A 6000-nucleotide genomic window follows, 5' to 3' on the forward strand; every position below is an offset into this window, starting at 1 on the left:
TGTTTTTATATTAAAGCTGCCTTCTGCTACAGTGGCAGGATTAAGTAGCTGCAACAGAAACTCTATGACCCTTAAAGCTGGAAACATTTACTGTATGGCCCTTAAACAAAAAAAGGGCCAGGCGCTGTGGCTCAGCCTGTAATCCCAACACTGGAAGGCCAAGGTAAGAGGATTGCCTCAGCCCAGGGGATCAAGACCAGCCTGGGCAACTTGGTGAGACTTCGTCTCTATAATAAATGACAGAAATTAGCCGGGAGTGGTGGCATGCATCTGTTGTTTCAGCTACTTGGAAGGCTGAGGCGGAAGGATCGCCTGAGGCTGCAGTGGCAGTGACTGTGCCACTGCACTCCAGCCTGGGTGGCGGATTGATTCTCGGACCCAAAAAGAAAAAAGATTGCTGACCAATCTAAATGAGAATTTTATTCTTTTGAAAAAAAATTTTTGGATCAGGAGCATGGCTCACACCTGTAATCCCAGCACTTTGGAAGGCTGAAGCGGGAGGTTTGCTTGAGCCCAGGAGTTCAAGCACTGCCTGGGCAACATAGTGAGACCTCGTCTCTCCAAAAAAAGTAAAATCAAATCAAAAAATTAGCCAGGGTTGGTGGTGTATGCCTGTAGTCCCAGCTTCCCAGGCGGTTGAGGCTGCAGTGAGCTGTAACCATGCCAGTGTTCTCCAACCTGAGTGACAGAATGAGACTCTGACTCAAATAAATTTTTTTTTAATTTTTTGAAAAAAACAATTTTATTGATTTTCTGCTGATTATAAATGTGCTGATCGCTTTTTTTTTTTTTTAGAGACATTTAAAAGAATAAAGATACTGTTTTCTTTCTGCGCGCCACCAAAGATCCTGGTGTCGCCATGGGCCGCCGCCCCACCCAGTGTTACCGGTATTGTAAGAACAAGTCGTACTCAAAATCTCGCTTTTGCCGAGGTGTCCCTGAAGCCAAGATTTGCATCTTTAACCTGGGGCGGAAGAAGGCAAAAGTAGAAGAGTTCCCACTTTGTGGCCTACGGTGCCGGATGAATATTAACAGCTGTCCTCTGAAGCCTTGGAGGCTGCCCGTATTTGTGCCAACATGTACATGGTAAAAAGCTGTGGCAAAGATGGCTTTCATATCCGAGTGAGACTCCACCCCTTCCACATGATCCGCATCTACAAGGTATCCTGTGCTGGGGCTGACAGGCTCCAGACAGGAATGTGAGGTGCCTTTGGAAAGCCCCAGGGCACCGTGGTCAGGGTGCACATTGGCTAAATCATCATGTCAATCCGCACCAAGCTGCAGAACAAAGAGCACGTGATTGAGGCTCTACACAGGCCAAGGTCAAGTTCCGGGCCGCCAGAAGATGCATATCTCAAAGAAGTGGGGCCTCACTAAGTTTAACGCACATTAATTTGAAGACACGGTGGCTGAGAAGCGGCTCATCCCAGATGACTGTGGGGTCAAATACATCCCCAATCATGGCCCTCTGGACAAGTGGCGGGCCCTGTACTCGTGAAGACTTTCACTCTGCTGGCTCTTCATCCCCATCAATAAATCTGACTTCCTGCTTAAAAAAAAAAAAAAGGAATAAAGATAAAAGTCACTTGTTGCTAGAAGCCTTCTTAGCAAACTTAGCATCTTGATGCGTGCCATTCTCTTTCTTTCTCTCTCTCTCATACATATATGAGGGGGGACCCCCTAAAAGCCAGAATTAATTAAAAATTGTGTATTCTTGAATGTTTAAACTTCAGTCACCTTCAAAGTACTCTTCCTTTGATGCAATACACCTATCAAGATGCTTTTTCCACTACTCAAAATGGTGTTTGAACACGTCAATTTTGATATCTTTTAGTGCTTCTTCCATTTTTTGTTTCACCTCTTCCACATTGGCCAAACGTTTTTCTCTGAGGACTTTTTTCATCAAGGAAACAAAATAAAGTTGCTTGGGGTGAGATCAGGTGAACAGGAGCGTAGGGCGTTTTGGTTAAAAACTGCTGAACACTCAGCACAGTGTGGGCCAATGTGTTGTCATGATGGAAGAACCAGTCACCTGTTTGCCACAACTGGGGACATTTCCGCAAATCATGATGCAAATTTCTCAAAACTTTGGATAAAAACTGGTTGATCCAGCCAGGCTCGGTGGCTCAGCCTGTAATCCCGCACCTTGGGAGGCTGAGATGAATGGATTGCCTGAGCCCATGGGTTCGAGACCCACCTGGCAACTTGGTGAGACCTCATAGCTACAATTAATCAAAAAATTAGCCGGGTGTGGTAGCGTGTGCCTGTAGTTCCAGCTACTTGGAAGGCTGAGGCGGAAGGATCGCCAGAGCCCAGCAGGTCGAGGCTGCGGTGGCCGGGAGCAGCCACTGCACTCCAGTCTGGGCGATAGAGTGAGACTCCAACTCAAAACAAAAAAAAACAAAAACAAAAAACAAAAAACTGGTTGATCCACTTTGATCCAGAAGAACAAATTCTGAGTGTACTACAAGGGACCTGCCCTCCTAAAGGTAATTCTGGGGTTTTGTGGGGGAGGGTTCCCCCTTGAATATGCACTTGGATTTTGTTTTGTTTTCTTTTTTTTTTTTTTTTTTTTTGAGTCGGAATCTCACTTTGTCAACCAGGCTGGAGCACACTTATGGCCACCGCAGTGCAGTGGTCTCAGGCAATCCTTCTGTTTCAGCCTTCCAAGTAGCTGGAACTACAGGCGTGAGCCCTCATGCCTGGCTAATTTTTTGATTTACTGTAGAAATGAGGTCTTGTCATTTTACCCAGGCTGATCTTGAACTAATGGACTCAGTCAATCCTCCAGCCTCTGCCTCCCAAAGTGCTGGGATTACAGGTGGAGTTCCCATGCTTAGTGGGTTTGTTTTTCTCCAAAAATTGTGTTATCTATAATGGTAATCTAAATTTTTTTCCTATTATGTCATAAACATTTTGCATGTCTACAAATACAGCTCTAAAGCATCATTTTAAATTATGTCTATAGTGAATATTGGTCATTACTTCCTCAATATTCCCCCTTCCTCCTCCTCAACCCAAGTTTTCTAAACAGTACCTACTCTGATTTTCCTGTAGGTAATTCACTCTCTTCCTCTCTGGGCCATTAAGTTTTTTTAACTTTGAATTTTGATAATTTCAAATTTATAGGAAAACTGAAAGGTAAATATGAAGAATTCCTGTATACTTTTAGCCAGAGTCCTCAATGTTGACATTTTACCACATTTGCTTTATAACTCCCTATCTGCCTGCCCTATATATCTCTCAGCTAAGTATTACCTTGGATGATGATGTTGCTGATGATGATAATTTTAATAAACTTTATTTTTTAGAATAGTTTTAGATTCACAGCAAACTTGAGCATAAGGTACAGAGATTTCCCATACTCTCCCTACACCCACCCATTCATGGCCTCCCCCATTGTCAACTCCCACCAGAGTGATTGATGTATTTGTTACAGTTGATGAACCTATATTAACACATCATTATCACCCAAAGCCCATAGTTTACATTAGGGCTTACTTTTGGTATTGTACACTCCAAGGATTTGGATGAATTATATTGACATATTTGCCATAATGATACCACATGGAGGAGTTTTACTGCCCTAAAAATTATCTGTGCTCCACCTATTCATCACTCCCTCCCTGCTCCCCCACCTCTGCAACCACTGATCTTTTAAGTGTCTCCATATTTTTTACTTTTCTAGAATGTTATAGAGTTGGTATCATACAGTATGTAACTCTTTCAGACTCGCTTCTTATACTTAATATGCATTTATGTTTCTTCCATGTCTTTCCATGGCTGGATAGCCTATTTCTTTTGAGCACAGAAAACTATTCTATTACCTAGATATGCCACAACTTATCCTTTATCCATTCATTACTAAAAGACATGTTATAGTTTTAACAACTATAAATAAAGCTTCTATAACTTCTGTGTGTAGGCTTGTGTGTAGATATGTTTACAACTTCTTTGGGTAAAAACCAAGGAGTTCAATTGCTTGATTGTGTAGTAAGAGTTTATTGAGAGGTTTTGAAAAAATAATGAATGGGTATTGAATTTTGTAAAATGTCTTTTCTGCATCTCTTGATATGAACATGCAATTTTTCTTCATTAGCCTGTTGATGGGGTGGATTATATTAATCAATTTTTGAATGCTAAACCTGTCTTGTATACCTGGATTAAATCCCACTTGATTGTGCATAATTCTTTTATATATTGTTGACAACTTTTCCATCTATGTTCATGGGAGATATTGGTCTGCAGGTAATTTTCTTGTAGTGTCTTTTCCTAGTTTTGGTATTCTGGTGATGTTAGCCTCATAGAATGAGCTCAGGAGTATTCTCTCTTCCTCTATGCTCTAAAAGAGATTGTAGATAATTGGTATTATTTCTTTCTGAAATGTTTGGTAGAACTTCCCAGTGAACTCATCTGGGCCTGGTGCTTTCTGTTTTGGAAGGTTATTAAATACTGATTCAATTTCTTTAATAGATACAAGTCTATTCAGATTGTCTATTTCTTCTTGTGTGAGTTTTGACAGATTCTGTCTTTCAAGGAATTAGTACATTTCATTTAAGTTATTGAATTCATGGGCAAAGTGTTCTTCATAGTATTTCTTTATTATCCTTTTAATGTCTGTAAGATCTGTAGTAATGACCCCTCTTTTATTTCTGAAATTAGTAATAGATGTCCTCTCTTTTTTCCTAGTTAGCTTGGTTAGAAAGTCTTGTTGATTTTATTAATCTTTTCTTTCGGGAGCCAATCTGGGAGACCCACCTGATTGACAGGGTCCTGGTGGGCCATAGACCCCGGGCTGCAGGGTGAACCCGGGAAGCTGAGACCCTTCTGTCTTCCACCTTTGCTGTTTGGTACAGCCGAAGAATTCTGTGCAGTCATGGAAGAAGAAAATAGTATGTTTATGCAAAGTACTCACAGCTAACCTGAGAATGTCATGATTTATTTTTCCATTTCCCACTATGCCGTTTGACCTTTTCTAACATATGCAAGGGTTAAACTCCGAAGTACATCAAGAATGCTTTCTTTCACTTGGTTATAAGTTACGAGATATTGCTTGAGTAATATGATATAAGTATATTCACTCCTTATTTGATTTAGGATTATGCAGTTTAGTGTTTAGACATAAGGTTTTTTAGAAGCACAAGTTTATAGTAAGTTCATTATGAATTCATTATAAATTCTAACACTTATCTAGGAGTTATTTAGGTAATTTATAACACTGTTCTCACAGATTTAGGATGAAGATTAATTGTGAAGGTTTTTACTTAATTCAATAGTTAAAACTCTAAGTTAATGTTTATAGAGTGGGTTTTCACTGAATTCATAATATACTAATTTGATACTTTTATGGTAAATTAACTAAATACAGAGAGCAACCTTGGGGGCCTGGGAAAACATCACTAAAAGCTTCTTTTGAGTTTTCTTTAGAAATAAACACTGCAGGATAAGAGAAAAGTAACGAAGACACCTGGACAAGAGAGGCGATTACAAAGCTCTGAAGGTCCTAGAAGCCCCAGAAGGAAAACTACTGCTACATGAAGAAATGTACACTTAGAAACTTTCTTGAGACATTTCAAGAAAATGAAATGTAATTCAGAACTTTGGACTAAAACTATCACTTTTGGCTTTATGAATAAGACTCATTGTCTGAATGTTTATAGGGTTCTTGGCTTGTTTGTTGCTAAGACCACTAGATGGTGGTAACTTTTAGAGGATATGTACAAAAAAAAGCCCTAGACCGGATGTCTTTCTAGCAGAATTCTTCAAAATGTACAAGGAGGAGCTGATACCAATCCTATTGAAAGTATTCCAGGCAATTGAGAAAGATGGAATTCTCCCCAAATAATTTTACGAAGCTAACATTACACTGATACCCAAACCGGGTAAAGATCCAACAAAGAAAGAGAACAACAGGCCACTATCCCTTATGAACATAGATGCAAAAATCCTCAACAAGATTCTAGCAAATCGAATCCAAAAACGCATCTCAAATAACATTCC

General features: G+C 40.0%; 1 pseudogene; it reads left to right on the forward strand.

Annotated features, from left to right (window-relative positions):
- The first annotated feature begins 859 nt into the window (after positions 1-859).
- On the forward strand, positions 860-1498 carry LOC103262654 (annotated as a pseudogene).
- Positions 1499-6000: the final 4502 nt, after the last annotated feature.

This window comes from Carlito syrichta, unplaced genomic scaffold (assembly GCF_000164805.1).
Source record: "Carlito syrichta isolate Samal-C Ts95f unplaced genomic scaffold, Tarsius_syrichta-2.0.1 Scaffold304583, whole genome shotgun sequence".
In the NCBI taxonomy this organism is placed as follows: domain Eukaryota; kingdom Metazoa; phylum Chordata; class Mammalia; order Primates; family Tarsiidae; genus Carlito; species Carlito syrichta.